The sequence below is a fragment of the Hesperophylax consimilis genome, chromosome 7 (genome assembly GCF_061612785.1).
Source record: "Hesperophylax consimilis isolate HC1 chromosome 7, BYU_Hcon_1.0, whole genome shotgun sequence".
Lineage (NCBI taxonomy): Eukaryota > Metazoa > Arthropoda > Insecta > Trichoptera > Limnephilidae > Hesperophylax > Hesperophylax consimilis.
In genome coordinates, this window is record NC_142842.1 from 31,779,474 (window position 1) to 31,798,566 (window position 19,093).

The following is a 19,093-nucleotide window of genomic DNA, read 5'->3' on the forward strand; positions in this document are numbered from 1 at the left end:
TCTATCTAGGAATACCTTTAGCTTCCTTAAAATTCCTGCGATTAATGGATATCCCGTGTTCAGTTGAGCCTTCAATTCTCTTAGTCCCTTCCATCGATTCTCTTCTATTTGCCTCTGCACGACAATACATCCCTTATTGACAGAACTACCCTAAAGTGGGACCCATCCCAATATTCAGCGTGTCACCTTTATGTGCGGTTATTTTTTGCCGATTGAAAAGAATGATAAACCTTGGATATTTTTTCGCGAAAAACAACAAGTGAAGAAAATTTCAACGAATTTCTCGGTTTTTTTCGCTCGTGAGGTGTTGCAAAGAGTTTCAAGGAAATAGTGGAAAATGTATTTTATTATAGCGATATGAACGTTTCCTTTGATATTGTTGTCAGTTCTATTAAATAAAACAATTGCTCACGTTACTGAAACACATTTAAAATACATGCTTCAAGGGCTTAACTTCCATTCCTTTTCCACCGATTGAAATATTTTCTTTCTGTATTTGTTTGTCGTTCAATAAAAGTATATCTACCAAAAATATTTAATGAAGACGAACACGGTATGCATAATATGCATATTATAAATACTAACCCACTAGCCAACATTCCGTTTCCTTACAAGGATAAGCAGAAAAAAAAATTGCCACACAACTTTTCTATGCTCCCCTTCCTTCATTCACATTCATATATCGTTAGCATACATACTCCCCTGTTATTCTGACAGCAAAATTAAATAAAACATGCACTTAATGCATACACGCATAAATCTCCACAGACATACAAACCGGCAAGTAGCTGAGTTGACTATGTGTCTGCGTCCCACCCAGGCTTCGTGAGTTCAATTCGTCACTTTGCTAAGTATTCTATTACGAAACAAGCAATATTTCCGCTTGTGGTTTAACTACTGTGGTGGTAGTAGGAGATTTTCAAATATTGTCAGGTTATTCGTAACCGGGCAATGTTTGTATTTCCTTATTTAAAAAAATATATTTTAATAATAACTTATACTTACATTCATTGGTTAAGATCAAGAACCATTCTCATCCTAGATGAAATTACTAAGATACTGTACGTACATAAGTACCATTCTAGTCAAATAAGTGAAAATGTAATTTTCTCTTTCTTAGAAAAAAAATTCGTGTAAATAAGAAAACAAAATATTTTTAATATAAAGTATACACTCTATATTTCTAAATAAACATACATACGTATATATTACGTGTTTACCTGTACGCAAGCACCTACCTAATTTCTTTGATCATTTTTCAGTATCATCATTTTCCTAATTGATGGTCTCTTAGTGACTTCGTCACCATAAATGTTTTGGTTGTATATAAGGCTTTTCAATTTGCTTTTTTTTATAGCTGTGAATATGAAACAGTCGTTCTACGTAATGGAAGGTAAATATACTTCTCTAACAAAACACAAACATCGTATTTATTTATTACTTACAAAAAATATATAATTGGAGTTGTACAAAATAAACACGCAAACAATAAATCCACCTAACACAATAATAATTCCGCACCCCACCCTACATCAGATGATTGTGTAGGTGACCCGGGTAGGAGGGGGTGGTAGCTGGGTGGAGGGTTGGAGGTGGCAGGAGGTGGTGGTAGGGAAGGAGAAGGCAGAGGAAGGACGGGACGGGTTCCAAGCATCGCCCAGCTTTTGCCCAGGAATGGCCGAGAACTTTGTGACGCAAACAGGACGATGCAATTCAAAGGAACACTAGCTGGACTTTGCTAAGGGCTTGCACAGATTATTGTGTTTTCTTTTTCCGATGCCCTCTCATATCGGAAGTTGGAATATATCCACCCTACAGGAACAGCTCTGCGCAACTGCACTTGTACGAGCCACGTAGATTTCAAAGTCACGGAGTGCTGCATTTATTTCTGCCAAGTATACATCCAATATTTCCGTCGGTCATAAAATTAATGGGAATTTATCTGATTATTGTTGTACTTCATAATACAACCGAGACATTCAGAAAAAAAGGAGTTCTTAATTTTTTTAATATTTGAAATTAAAATAACTTATTTATGTTTAAATTGATGTTGGCCTTTATACATTCACAAAATTCAAACAAAACCAACCCGTATTTACAAATATACAAGTATCTATTTGTACCTAAAGCAAACTGGAGCAACAAGTTTTCAGAACGGTTTCACCGGAACACAAATTCAAGTAAAATACACGACACACATAATTAATTTAAAAAGGTCGATTCTTACCCCTGTACGATATTTTTTTTGATATTGGTGGCACTGAACCTTTTACTGAGAAAATCGTATGCTGTGAAAGATTATTGAGATCTGTGTACCTATCGGGTCAAAGTAAGTCTATAATCAAACCACTACCAAATAATTGTGTTGGTTTATTGGCAAATACTTGCTTAAGAGTCTTGTCAAAGATGATCGTTTAATTAATTATTGTAGATGGAGCTTTGAGCTCAATATCAGGCGCCATTATGAATATAAACTAGTCATAAATAAACTAGTATCCATTGATTTTATACATATAATTTTATAAATATGCCTATGAGAGTGTTTGAGAGTATACTGTGTGTCTTTAAGTGGTGTATGCTTATGGCTATGTTGATTCGTTAGTTCCCTGCCCGGAGACATTGAGATTATGGCAATTCCAACCGATGATATGATGTGAGACTAAAAAAATGAGACATGGCAGAAGGAGTTTGTGAGGAAACTAGTTTGCTTTCAACTAAGGTCATTTGAGTTGAGTAAATTGATTTCTGTTATTTCGCAATTTATTTATTTAAAATGATTTATTGTGTATTGCGTCCAGTATAGCCAGGTATTTCTCCATCGTCCTTTTCCCTATTTATTTCCCTCCCCACTACATTTAGCCTCACAATTAGGGATACCGTAGTGTCATTGGTTCCAGACGGTTGGCAGGATATAGGATTATTCTGCAGTATTCACACAAAAACGAAAACTTTTGCGATACTGATTTGCAGTCTACCACTCTCAGTCTCAGTAAGAAAAATTACTAGAACTTCAATCTTCATAGCGATAGTAATAACTATGAACCAGTGGCGTGCATAGAGTTTTTAATAAGGGTGGGCAATTGAAAAAAACCGTATTAATATTTTTTTAAACTTACCACCAACTGCTGCTGGCTTTAGCAGATGTTGGCACTAGCCAAATTACTGAATAGGTACACAACTTTCAAATGTTTTTCGAATGCACAATTGCATCAAAGAAGGCCAACAAAAAAATAAGTTTTATTTAATTTAGCTGTACTAATTAATATAGGTACCAACAGATGGCACTGGTTGATAAATATCAGATTTGTGCCTAAAGGCACGTCCGTTTACGATACCAATACAAACGAGTCTTCACTTGAATTCACATTACGCACACATGTACCTGTGTAGAATACAGTCATCATTTCAATGTAACATTTGCGTTAATTTGAATACTTATATTGCAGCCAACATTTCAATGTGACATTAGCGATATTTTGCATACTTAGTTTATGATTTTGACACGTTACAGTAGCTCGGTCGATGGGGCGCACACGGCGCTACGATTTGACTTAACGCGTATTGTTTTAGACTAACTTCTTGCAATGATTTTATAAATTTTAATGTTTTTAATTTATTTATGTGAGTATGGCAGGGTAGTAAGTGTTTATGTGCCTATATATGGAATGCACTCCTCTGCTATGAAGATTAGACTCTATAATAAGATTTTAATCTCAGTACACCAGTACACGCGTATCATACAAAATATAATAACGGTAATATTTTATAAGCCTCTGAAAAGGCAGATCCTTTATAAACCCGCTGACCTTTAGGCTTCAGTATTTTCAGTGAACCTGCTACGGAAATTTATTAATGTGAACGTAGAATCTATGTATGGTAACAAATCGCTTTAATTATTCAGGCACATACGTCATCAAATTTTATGTACGGTTTTAAATACGAAACTGAAATCTTATTTTATTTTAACTAAATTAGTAAGGCCTTCAACTTGAAACATGATTATAATCAGCGAAAATGCAAAGCAAGAATTAAAAAACAATTACTAGGTGCTGTGAATCGTTCACCGATAGAAGTAAAAATAGAGAATAGTTAAAGAATTTTCGCAAGTTGTAAAAGCTTATTTTCTTCTTTTTCCATCAATGGAAGATATTCAATCTGCATTTTAGTGCCGAATACTCGCGCTTTTACGTCGTTTTTTTTACATTGAAATGATGTTTTCCGCCACGGAAGAAAATTCATCTTAGTCGGCTGGCAGTCAGTAAAATAAATATTGCAAAATTTAAGGCACTTTTTCCTAATAGACCATCTGAATTCATTTTACAATGACTTGGAAAAAATCTGGTGGATAGATCATTCTACTAAGATATAAAAATGTAACAAAAAATAGATACGTATATTATTTTAATAATAAAACAAAGAAAACCTTTTTTTTTAGCTCTTAACGTTACTATATAAAAATGTCCATTCTACGATTTACTTTATTTATTTTCTTTGTAATAATCTACCCTGTTTTTTTTTAATATAGCATTACTGAGAGTTCGGTTGACTTGACGTTTTGCATTTTCGACAGCTTCATTGCTAGACACGAAAAAACTTTTTATTATAGCAAAAGTATTTTTGCACAGTGAAACCATATAATTTCTTAATTTATTTTTACGGTATTTGACCCAGCGGTAGTCGATAAGTCACGAATTTCACGAATCAAAATTTTCAAAAAATTTCCGTAGTTTCAAATATATTATTAAGTATACAGAATATCTTTATGCATAAATTGACACTTTTTTTAATGTGATGCAAATATCCTATTGGTACAGGACGATAAGGGACATACCTGACTTACTGATGTTATTTTGGTCTCCAGTGAATTTATTCGGTTATTATTCGGAATCGCTGGCCACGGATAGTACAAAACATTTTTAATAAAACCTTCTGATTTAAAATTATTTTACAAGCAATAATTACTAGCCTGAAACACTCATCCACATTGAAAAATCTCCTGATAAAGGATACATGACGTTGACGTCATGTATCATAATATATAAAATAATTGTTACCCTTTGTGCTATGCATAAAAAATCTTGTCTTAAACATTAGTTTACCAAAAAAATAATAACTTCTGATTTACCTTAATTACAATAAAGGGAAATTAAGGTTAAACAGTTTTATTAGAAAAATATTTTGTACCATCCGTGGCCAGCGATCTCGAATATTTACTATTTATTTTATCAACTAAAAACACAAAATCAGTGGGATTGGATAGTTGAAGTCGGATTGGCAGAGTCGGGCGGTTACACGTGTTGAAATATGAATGAAAAAAAATTTATTATAAACTGTTGTTTTTATGCCAAATTCAGATTGAAAGCATTTAAAATAATATAATTTATATGTGTATGTATTTTCTCGTGCGAATCATATATGCGTTTTGGTAAAGTAAGTGAAATGATCTAATAAATCAATTACGGCGTGCGCAAGTAAATTTGCGTTAGTTCACAATTTATTCATTTTAAATAATATAAAGTTTTCTTGCAGACCACCATTCAGAATTGTAATGTTGCTTGATATAGCTTTAGGCGTGTTTGGTGACCAGATCTGAATAGCCAGGTACACCCCTACCTTTCTCTTTCTCATCTCCTTGCCCATCTTCAGTACCTTCAGTCTCAAAAAATACCCCAATTGGGGGTGCCATAGTCTCACTGGCTCTATATGATTACGGCCAGTTGGGACTCCTGTACTGTATTCACGTTAAAAAAATATATAAATGAAGCTACGAGTGTGTGACATTGCAGAGTTGTGTGGTGGTTCAACACCTCTGCCTACCCCTAGCAGAAACAGGGTGATTGTTATTTAAGTTTAAAAAAAAACCACCATCAACATCACAATTTATCTGCCTGTACAAAATAGAAATAGATAATAATATTTACATTCTAATATCACGTTCATCAATCAAATGCATTTTACATATAGCTTTGTATTAGTGATCGACGAACCGGTGGATGCAATCTGTTAGTCATACATTAATAATAGTTTTACTAGTCTATAGTTAGTAATAACATATATCATTGTAGAAATGTATTATATATTTGATGTGGTTTTGCACAAATACAGCGCTATACAAGTCATCCAAAAATTATGAATTATTATTATTATCGGATTGAAATATACACAAATAAATATTTATAATTGAATTGCATAAATTTACGTCATCAATATTTCTGTGGAAACATTTTTTTGACAGCAATGTTATAAAACGTTTTTCATACAAATGAAGGCGTAGAATCTTCAATTTATCCGGTCACTTATTTATAATCATCATTTTTTATTAAAATAAATGTTTTTTTTAATTTCCGATCATCTTGTGTAGAACTAAAAATAACCAATCCAATAATATTAATGGAAATAAAACAATTTCATTCATTAAAAAAAAAAACATTTCCGCTTTTAACTTATCAAAACAGTTATCTGGTTTCAAATAAATTCAGGCATTTCTATTTTTAAATCCGTTTATTTCAATCAAGTACAAATATAAAAATCCCCGTGCAATTTTGTTAAGCAAATAAAAATAAACTCATTTCACGAGGTAAGTAACGTGGGACCAATGATTAAAAATATCTTTGGGACACAGAAATATGATTCTATTAAAAGTGATGTGACCAAATCAAAGCGTTTAAAAAGATATACCTTATAAATGTGTTTCAAACTTTACACAACGATTAATAACCATTTACCATACATAATGGTTATTTATCAGTTGTGTAAACTTTAAAATGCGATTGTCAATGAGGCCCATAATATATAACTGCTGATAAGATTTTTAAATAGTAGGTACTAGAAGTGGGTTCTGAGAGTACTTTTCGTTACTGGGTACATTGAGTACAGGTACAAGGAAATACCTGGTAAAAATACCGGTGACAAAATACTCAAAGGTATTTAATACCGACCTGAGGATTATTTATTTATTTATTTATTTATTTATTTATCAAAAGAAAGTACATATTACATTTTGGATGCTTTGCCTGTCCAACTAGGAAAGTTTCCCGTTCTAGGACAGACAAATTGACATGATTGATTAACATTGGATTGATTCAGAATAAGTCCTGAATTCTGCTTACAAATACGTATTGATTCCCCCATTAATTATTCGAAATCCATGGGGGGGGGGGGGGGGTTGGAAAATTTCTGTAAAACATAATTCCCCACAAGAAATTTAAAATGTGTATTTCCCCACAAACAAAAATTCATATGTGATTCCCCACAATAATTTTTCAAAATCCATAGCTACGGAATTTCCTGCCGAAAAGTTCCCCACATTTTTCGATCACAAAAAATCATCATCAGTCAAAAATACCCATCAGGAATACCGATCAAAAATACCTACTAAAAATACCCACCAAAAATACCTACTAAAAATACCCATCAAAAATACCTATCAAAATACCTACTAAAAATACCTATCAAAAATACCCATCAAAATACCTAGTTCTGCTTAACTAGGACCTATTTATATTCAAAATATTTAATTTTCTACCTATTTTATTCTTCGCCTTCCATTAAGGTTTAAGTACAATAAACTATCAAGTTATTTATAACATATTACTTAACAAAATATATTATGGAGAACATTACACACCATAATATGGTGTGATGTTGCGTAACGCCATTGGTCCACGGTAGTTTTGTTCTGTTCCCACCAATCGTAGGGCCAGGATTCAAATCTTTAATTTTGAATTTGCGCAAGTATTGTCCGGTCGTCGCCAGCGACAAATCTACAAGGACTTCTGGCTTTATCACGACGTGATAATGCGACGGGTATCGTTGTTAAAACTTTAAATTTACATATTGATTGCTCTGTATTAGTAACTACTGATCCAGTTCGACGTAAACGCTGTGGAAAAATGTGTGCGGGCTCCACTAAAATCAAAAAATATCAAGAAAACCAAAGCTGTTGGAGTAGATACAATATATTGTTGGAGTACTCTTTGGTATGAAGTATTCCGATCTTGTATCGGCTTTTATTCGGAAGAGAGAGGAACCATTCCTTTCCTTTGACCCGTTGGTATAAGGGACGCGAGTTACCGCGTCACCTTATACCAATATATTACGGATAAGATTACAAATTTGAGGTCGAAGTGGCAGTTTTTCTATTTATACGGTGCGTCAACAGACAGTGGCTGAACTGATTTTAAGTAACGTTGAAAATTTCGATAGTCAATGCAGAATCGTTAAGCAATTTAGTCGCTCTTTTAATTAGCACTTTCTGATTATGCAAAAGTCATCGCCTTTGGAACATTAAAAAAGTCGTGGGTTTTACAACGAGTGTACTTGTTAGGCACATATATAAACTAACGTTACGACAAACTTAAAAAAATGTTAACCTAAAAATATTTTTTAAGGTGATGAAATCAAGCATTAAGAACGAAGATGGATACAGGAATGGATAGTATGTTTACTGTCTCGTATACAGGTAACGCAATAACCTATTTTATTCTCTTTCTGTTTCTAGGGTAAGGTTTTGTTCAGAAGGGAACCATTTATTGGATAACCAACACCTCTTCCAAGTGGTTCGCTTCGTTTGGTGATTTAGCAGGGGTGCCGTGGTTCATCAGGGAGGTGTGTTCAGGATGCGCCTGCCTACCAACTACGTGGCGTGCCAGATCGGGAGAGGCTGGTTTGGGAAGACCCTTTGACTTCTTTAACTGGTCTCTTGACCCATCTCTTTGCGCCGCAGCGAAAGGGATATATTTATACGACACTACTGAACACACTGATCCCTAGATTCCTACACACCCCTCATACCGTTTTTCTTCCCAGAACTTCTCCCCCTTCCTCTCTTTACAAATACCCTCCACGCAGCATCTCCGAAGATGAAATAGGCCCTTAGTGAAATTATTTTCCTCAGGGCCTCCTGTGTGGGGTTTACGTAATGTTTCGTATAAAGCAATTACTTTGTGGTTAGACATTATATTCATAATTAAATCAACACTATTTTATTCCAGGATACTGCCAACAATTGCGATATAATATATATTATACGTATGGACTGTACTTATTATGGTTAAAACCTGAAATACAGCTACTGTAAGGAATATCGATTCGAATGAACACTTTCTAACTAACTTATATAATATATCGTCTAACCTCTCTTCGTGTTAAGCTTATATAGAGAGAGAATAGACCGCCACAAAACTCTGTTGCGGTACACACTCCTCGCTTCATTCTTATTCATGCTTTCTCTTCTGTTATTCTGACTCTTCATTCAATTTACTGCAAGGAATATCAATTCGAATGAACACTTTCTAACGAACTAATATAATATATCGTCTAACCTCTCTCCATGTTAAGCTTATATAGAGAGAGAATAGACCACCACAAAACTCTGTTGCGGTACACACTCCTCGCTTCATTCTTATTCATGCTTTCTCTTCTGTTATTCTGACTCTTCATTCAATTTACTGCAAGGAATATCAATTCGAATGAACACTTTCTAACGAACTAATATAATATATCGTCTAACCTCTCTCCATGTTAAGCTTATATAGAGAGAGAATAGACCACCACAAAACTCTGTTGCGGTACACACTCCTCGCTTCATTCTTATTCATGCTTTCTCTTCTGTTATTCTGACTCTTCATTCAATTTACTGCAAGGAATATCGATTCGAATGAACGATTTAAAAATAACTTATATAATCTATCCAGAGGCGGATTTGCCCTTAGGCCTATGTAGGCCCGGGCCTAGGGCGGCCAGATATTAGGGGCGGCCAATCGTGACAAAAAGTCACAGATGATAACAAGAAATTACTTCATAAGTACCTAAATATTCTACGTACGAAATAGCGATATGCAAGAGCGTGTTCACACACAGCACACAGCGCGCCCCCACGCCCCGCAGCCGCCCTCGCCACAACTTACCTTAAGTTGATTTTTATTTAAAAGAGGTGCTGATTTCTTTTATTTGTTTGGAGACTTAATAATAACTTTTTATCCAGCCCGTATCTGGCAACCCTAATTATTGTAACTGTGAAACACTTATATATTATTGTATGAGAATAAACCTGAAACTAGTTAAATAAATTAAACCTAAAACTGTTTTAAATGTTTTATTCAAATCCTTGAAACCTTAGAAAGTATTACAAACTAGAAGTTATTATAGTTAACTAAATTTCTGAATCGATTTCGATAAAAGTTGTCAATAAAGTAAATTCATTATGTAGTCTATAGTCTATATCAGGGGTCTCCAAACAACGGCCCGCCAATGTCATCAATCCGGCCTGCGACAATCGACAATTATGCAGTAATTGAACTAGCGAATTTAGCGAGCGTATTTTTTTACATTAATTCCACACAGGAGGCTTTGATGAAAATATTTTCCCTCACGACCTATGTCATCTTAGGTGATGCTGTGTGGAGGGTCTTTTTAAGGAAAGGAAGGATAGGAAGTTCTGAAAAGGAAAATGTATGAGGGGTGGGTAGGAATCTGGGGATTAGTGTGTCCAGGAGTGACATACGCATGAATACATCCCTCCAACTGCGGTGCAAGGCGATGGGTCAAGATAGTCCGGCTGGAAAGGTCAAAAGGCCTCCCTCACCCAGTCTCTCTCGATCCGGCCCGCCACGCAGCAGGTGGGCAGACGTATCCGCCGCCAAGACCTGGACAAATCTCACCCCATGAACCATGAATGATAATGGCAGGAAAATTAAAACGGTTTTGACCCTAGGAACTTACTGAAAAGTTTGGATAGGTACTCCTGGTCAATATGATGGGTACTGAGAAAGGGGCGGCTACATGGTCTGGGGCCTAGGGCGGCCAAGACTGCAAATCCGCCTCTGAATCTATCGTCTAACCTAGAAGACATAACATGATTTTTATTAGCTTGTTTAAAAATACTGCTTTTTTGTTTTAGATTTGCTCCATACAGAAGGGCCTGGTGAAAAAAAATTCCATCATGGTCTATGTTATCTTCGGGATGTTGTTTGGGGGGTCATTGTCATGGAAAGGAAAGAGAGGAAGTTTTGGGAATGAAAAGGGTATAATGGGTGAGTAGGAATCTGGGGGTCAATATGTCCAGAAGTGACAGACATGAATCCCTCCCTTCCACTGCAGTTCAAGGCGTTAGATCGAAAGAGAAAAGGTCAAATGATCTCCCTCAACCAGTATCTCCCGATCCGGCCTGTTATAGTAGGCCGCCGCAGTAGAAAGGCAAACGCATCCATCAAGACTAAGACAAACCTCACCCCATGAACTCCCAATGGGCACCTCTGCGAAGTCACCACACATAGTGAACCACTTGAAGTGACCTATGGCGAGGGTGTTGGTTCCCAGAGCGGCGGTACCCATACCCGCCTCCCAAATTATTAATTGCTTTAACAAGTTTTTTGAAACTAAGAGAAATGAATGAATCTTTTCAGTTGACCAAAATTTTGAAGCGGTAGTTTAAAGAGCAGAAAATGTTAAAGCCCAGCTACACTACTCGCGAAGTTGATCGAAGTTGACCGAATACGATAGTGTGGGCACGAACTTCACTTCGCTTCGGGTAACTTCGCTTCGCTTCGCCCGACTTCCGATTGTTGTCGGTAAATGCGCCCGAGTCAAAGGACTCGAAGCGTTACTCGCGAAGTTGCACGAGTGTGTGGGCACGCACTTCGAACTTTGGCTAACTTCGTCGAGGACTTCGTCGAAGCGTCGAAGCGAGTAGTGTAGCTGACACTTTAGACTTGCTGTTTTTCCACCTCGGGCTCATCCAGTATATTTTACACTACACCAATGAACTGAGTACCCAGTAGCAAGTACCCAAAACACGGTCTTATTATAATTTCTTTGATGTAAATTGGGTGCCGAATTATTTTTAGCTGATTTGCAAAGCTTACTGTATCAAAAAATTCAATTCGCTTCTCAGATTCTGTTGAAATTCTTTAAACCAATTGTAAATGGGACTCCCCTGTATAATCATTCCTTTTTGGCACAGCTTTTTTCGCTGATTGTGTTACGCAATTTAAAAATAGGAAGGTCTTTTAAGAGTTGAATTATTTTTTTATCTATTTGAGCAACAATTAAAATCTATTAAGAAAAAATATATTTTTTTAATAACCACGATTTGTGAAAGACCACAATTCAGAATCGAAACTTTGCTTGAAATGGCTTGAGTCGTACACACTGTACTTTGTTTACTGTCATTTAGTAGCTGTTTCGTTACGACGTTTGCCATTTTTCTGGCTATGCCACGTAATCAGCTTTGTTCTGCTCCCACCAACCATAATGTAAGAATTCAAAGGTCATCGGCTCTAGATCGAAGAGTTATTTGCCGGAGAGAAAACCGCCGTTAAATATGATTATTGGTAGCACATAATCGCTGATTGTGTGTGTGCATTAGTTCATGTTTAACAAGTGACTTGTGATTCATTTTAATCGAAGATTCTTCCCAAGAATCACCAAACCTGGTAAATGTATAAAACATTGCGATTACTGTGTATGTGTTGGTTGGGGCAGCGCAATTTCCCATCGAATCACAAGTCTCCCTATAACATAGAGAGGATAGAACGCCTTTCTATGCCCCAATTACGGCGACGCAACAACAGCGTCATCGCACAGTAGCCACGTACGAGTACTTTGACATTGCACGAAAAAAATGAATAAGTCATGTTTAGTGACCAGATCTGAGTTACCAGGTACTTCCCAACCTTTGTTTCTCACCCCACCCTTCAGTCTCATACCGTACAGCAACCGTGCATGCCAGCGTTCCACAGGATGTGGGCAGTTGGTACTCTTGTGCGGTACTCACATAAAAAAAAATTATGAATAATCTCTTATCGATTCGGAGCGTCAAGTACTTTTGTCTTCAAATATTAAAAACGTGTAACGGCATTAAATCACTAGGCATGTCGAATTTCAGAAACGAATTGAACAGATACACATTTGGCAAACATTAAAAAAAATACCTTTTCAAAGGATACCTTTTTTCATTAAGTGGATTTATTCATGCCTTAAAAATACTCGTGTAATAAATGAATTATCAGAAACTACGGCACTTTAAGAAAAAGTTGTCAGAAGAAGTACATTATTCATCTTTAAATGATGACCTTTAATTACGGGGTTCATTGTGCTTGTTAAGTGAGTTAAAAGTTTTTGTGTCCACCCCCTTTTTCCCTTTTCCAACCAATGGCGAAATTTAAGAGAGAGAAAATGACGCAATCACCTTTTAAAGATTTTTAAAATTGTACCTGTCGAATCACTTGCGTCAAGGTACTTCCCCAACTTTCTATTCCCTATCACTTTCCCCTCTCCACCACCTTCAGACTTACAATATAAGCCAATTGGTGATACCATAGTTTCACTGACTCTAGGCAAATAGGAACAGGGTATCGATTCTCCAATCCAGGCCGCTCGTAATCGTCGCCAAAAGTACATACATCAGTCGACAATCTTACTCTCAAGTTTTGTCAAATGTACATAATTACATACGAGAAACGTCAAAAGACATTCCACTCGCACAACGAGCGGGTCGAACCACTCGTTGTTCGAATGGAATAAATCGAGGCCCTGGACTCGTGTGCGGCACTCTCATGAAAAAATATATCGATTGTGTTTTAGTTAAGCTTTTCAAACAACATTTTTTGGGATTTTTACTTTTCAGTGGTTTCACATAACTTTTAAGTATAACATGGTAAAGTATAACGTGGTAATAAACTTCAATGTGTAATATAACATGGTAAAGTAATTTTTGATAATTAGTGCATTTTTAGTACTAAAAATTACATTTAAGAAGAAAATAATGAAGAAAAATCTAAACGAATAATGAAACAAAGCAAGACACAGAAAAATAAAAAGGTAACGGTCGTAACTGGGAACCAAACCCAGGATCTCTGTCTTACCATCTTGCGGTTATCCTTTGTGTAGGTTGATATGACATATAAAGCTCACTTAAAAACTTAAAGTTTATCTAGATAATTTGATAAATAAATTAAAATATTATGACATCACTGGTAAGTAAATAAGACCATAATATTTTTAGTTGAAGGATTGAAAAAAATGCACGAGTCAGCTCTTAAATGTCAAAGGATCAAACCCATGGTTCCAGGTATTTTCCCGCAAACAGGATCTATTTCCAGGCCTTTCAGAGTCTAAGAATCCTCGTCGCTAGGGATAGGACTAATCGGAATCCGCAGTTGCCGGGGACCGAATTAGATTGCCATACTAAAGGGGAAATAGACAGATCTGGCAACATTCTCTAACGGGATCTATTTCCAGGCCTTTCAGAGTCTAAGAATCCTCGTCGCCAGGGATAGGACCAATCGGAATCCGCAGTTGCCGGGGACTGAGTTAGATTAGCATACTAAAGGGGAAATAGGATGTAACCTATAAACTATACCCTTTGTACCCTGTATTTTTGTGCAATAAATATTTTTTTGAATTTCGAATTTTTTTTTTTAATAGACAGACCTTGCAACATTCTCAAAACGGCGACTTATCTGTCTCTGGAGATTAGAAAATTGTTCAAGATATTCTTAGTTTTAATATATTCGGTAGATATACCGTATATTTCCTAATCCATTTGCACATTAGTTTGTCGTTTTTTTTCTTATTTATCTCTTTGTACCGCTTCGTATACTACTACTGAACATATTATAAGTATTTTCACTTTGTATGTAGAGGTAATACCGTGTGATAAATGATCCTCATATACATATATGAACACGCATTTCACCATAATCTTGACATCTGCCCTGACGATATACACAGTAACGCTTTCCGAAAAAAAGGGGGAGCGCAACACGGAATAATAATCCATTGCTTTGGAAGTGAACATCTCAAATTAGATATGATAGATATTAGATATGAACCTAACATATGTATTTTTTTCAATACGAATTTTATTTAGCACACACAAACACGTAAAAAAATTGCATTTTGAAAATAAAGCTATTTTTACGTGTCTATTTCTTCAGTGGTGTAATTCGCCCCATACGCAATTACTTTCGTGCGTAATTCTGGCACTGTAATGCGGGAACATGAAACTCGCGCATGTGTAATTTCCTATTGACACCATAGAGGAACACATCAATGACTAAAACCCATAATTTAGACCAACGTCCTAAATTTGACCATGTTCCGTTAAATAAAAAATGTCGATATTTCAAACAAACAACTATTCTTAAAAAATATATAATTTCGTTTCGCTTTTCGGAGCAATGACTGAGACAAGCTCTATTTTCAAATTATATAAGCTACGCACACACTTTTAGTTTTGCTGATAAGACAGTTTATTACAAAATCGATGTTCCGTCAGTAAGTAATGCAATTAATTCAGTTATACATTTCATAAAGGAATGCTGATAGTTCTATTATAAGAGTGAGAATATGTCAAAATTCTAGTGTTTCACCGAATTGATATAACCCAGAGGTCTGTAACTTTTAACCCTTGGGACCTTCTAAGACCCAAACAGTCCCAAATGCCGTGCGCGCATTATACTCTCCTAAGACCATATTTGTGACCATATTAAAATGCATATATCTCTCTTCCTCTCATCTAAAAATTAATTATTTCTTTTATGTCAGAAAGAGAAAGAAATAGTGCTTGTTATTGTCTTTGAAAAAATGGAAGCTTGTAGAAGGTTCGATCCGTGCAAATCAACAACGTCTCAAGGGTTAACATCTTTATATGTGGGACATAAACTAAATAATAAGGCAGTCAGATAGAAATTTTGTGTTAAAAATAATAAGGCATGTGTGGAATGTGCAGGTAATAATTTATCAACAGTAACAGTTTTCAAAGAATATGTATTTTTTACTTTATTTTAAATAATAGCTGATGTGTACCCGGCGTCGCTAAGGGTTATCCTTATGAGATAAACATAAACATCGCAAACTTTTCTATGGAACTTTTTAAGATATACAATTCCGTTGTACATTATTTTGATGCATCTCATTAGGTTTAGCCAAAGTTAACAATGTAAGCGCCCGAAAATAATTTTTTTATGACTTGATTACAAAACATCGACTTTCCTCTACATTCTAAAAATTAAATATGTATTTATTATATACATAAATCTTTCGGAAGAAATTTTCTTAGTGATAGTGAAAACCCTATCAAAATCTGTTGCGAAGTTTAAAAGAACTAAGCGAAAAAAAAGACAATGAGTAAGGTGTTAGATGTTATATACAATAAATCTTTATCTTAATGCAAATCCAATATAGTAATTAGATAATAATTTATTATACCATTTTATACCGATAAATTGATAATGATGTTGATCGATTGATTGCAATTAACTTGTTTATTAATGAGGTATTACATTTATAATTTGCTCGTCGTGGTTATGTAAGATGTGTGTCAATACAATATGAGACTTAACTAAGTATGTAGGTAGGTACGTGCTAAGTTTTCGGCTTATCGTTTTCTATTCCTATCTGATCGTAAGGCATGAGGCGCTAGAACGTATCGAGAAGGTGAGAGGGTAGTTCGATAAATAGGTGCCTACCCGAACCATTATCCCGGTAATTAACTCAGCGGGGGGAGGGAAGGGGGGTTGGGAAGCTAAGTATGGCCGGATTAGCTGTGTCAGTATTACTTTAGTGCCGTGCCGATATTACGATCGTGAACATTCGGCACCAAGTGCCTAAATAGGAGGTATAAACTTACCTCATTTTAATGACCTGATGGGAAAGCTTATACATAAACGATGCGAATATTATATGAAAGGTAAATCGGTTGTAGAATCCGCATTAAGACACGCTACCTGCTTTGTTTATAGGCTGTCAGTCTTACTTATGAAGATTCCCTAATACGCCACCGTAATGCTCGTAATACGGTGAGAAAGGCCGTATTCTGCTAAGGTAAAAATATTTACTCAAAATTTTTTGGACTGGCACCACTTTGTTCCAATCCTCAAAAACACGGTCATTTTTGCATTTCGCGTTTAGTTGCTAACTTCACGTTTCTTCAGATGACATTTGCGATGTCATTGACCCGGTCTGCATTGAATTGCTTCGAAATTTGGCCAACTTGATTATGCGTTCCTTATTTGTTTTGGCAAATCGATATTTCGATTTAAAATATTCCTCTCATAGTGCTGCCAATGGGTAATTACTGCATTTTTTTTACATGTTCATTGCGCGACCGATCGATATTTGGTAAATCGACAAGATTTTTAACAAAGTCCGCGATCTCCGTCACCGTAGTAATACGTTTCTAATCCTGGGGGTTGGGCAGTTTAAAAATCTGCCGGCCACTAATACTGCTGTATTACGGCGGGTATACGCAATACGATTATGTGTAACGTTTTATACTAACCTGTTCTTATCTATTATGAGTGAGACGGCTTATTTATTTAATATATGTGACTAGACAGACAAATTTAATCCTCACTTCTCAAGAAGGTAGTATAAATATTACATTGTGTCGGAAATATTGTTCCAACTTTAATGATGACATGTGAATATAATCAAATACCCTATAATATTGATAATACCTCAAACTTCTGACATTTCCCATACATTCTGATGGCAACATGCTACACTAGTATATTAAATATTAAGTTTGTCATTGATGGCTTATAAATGCTATAAAATTCTTTTGTAATTGCACACACAGAACTTTTTGGGACAATTTTAATATATTTTTATCAACATTGATCAAAATACTATAGTTATAATTATTAATTAGAAACCACAAAGCACTAAATAAATTCAATTTGCCAGCATGGAGATGAGTGCCCAAGTCAATATCATGAACCTAAAAAGCCCTGGACAGAGCATTAGTGTGATTTTGTATGAACGGCATTGAAGGCAAATCTAGGGTGAGGGGAAATTACCTGGCAGCCATTTTGTATGACTAACTTTTAAACTAATTTATATACAAAGTGGTGCATAATGAAATTTTATTCTTTTATTTATGTTTTGTTAATGCAGTTATAGGATTTTGTAGGGTATTTGATGTGACAAGATTTGAGTCATTCAAAGATTTGAGTAGGTTTTGGCATTTTACATACATCTTCCTCCTTACCCTGCGGCTTCAAATTGTTTTCGACTTGTTGGACTTTTTAAGTCCATGGTCAATATGCTACACTAACGCCTATAGCGGCTAGTGTTGTTGATATTTCCACAACTTCACCGTAGTTGGACGTATTATTAATATTATAAGGTATTTGGTATAAACCGTTTATATGAACAAATACAAAAGTCGTTGGGCTTAAATGATATACTGCTCTTAGCGGATGGTGAAGAAATCATGACCAATGGGAGACCAACAGCTGTTTTCACCAATCAAAACTGAGCGAACGTCCATTCTACAAAGGGTGTTTTGACTAAGCGCTCATTCAATGCTAATAGATAAAAAATTGCTAACTTTGACATTAGTAATTAAATTATCTGTTCATTGTTTTGGGATTCTGATCAATGCCTAAAACTTGATTCCGACGGGTTGATGAATATTTTATAAATTGAAGTTTAATTTTTTAATTAGCTAGAATTTTAGCTGAAATTTTGTCAGGAAGTAAAGGTCATTGAAGGGTTTGAAAATTAAAAAGTAATTAAAACAGTTCGTTTTACGAACATTAATTACAGTAAAGGATTAATATAATTAAAAAGATTTTTGTTCAACATTATAAGATAGCTCGAAAATATTAAGAGAACAATTCTCAATTAACTCCTGATTTTATTTTTTAATTTTGAGTTTTATCCAGAGTCAAGCACAGGCTGCAAGAGCTAATAAAATGTATCACTTTCTATAAAATATGGTATGTGATCGATTGATTGTTGCGTACTCTCTAATATCGTATTCGTGACACTAAAATCAGCAGCTGGAAAATCACTAAGTAGTTATAACTGACTTAGAATCGTTTAGAAATTAGAAAATGTTTAAAAACTTAAACCAAAAAAATATCAGGTCATAATAATTTTATAAACTCCAGAAACTCAAATTGCCAGCACTCTGTACGAAAATCTACAAACTCATATGAAACGTTACCTCCATAAAAAGCTTTCTGCTACTTAGTAATGTATGAATGTGCTTTTCATCAAGCTTCGAAGCTTTTCCGAAAGATGTCGTTCATAACATTTTCGTAATCTGTTTTCATTTTCGAAGCTGCCATTTCAATACACA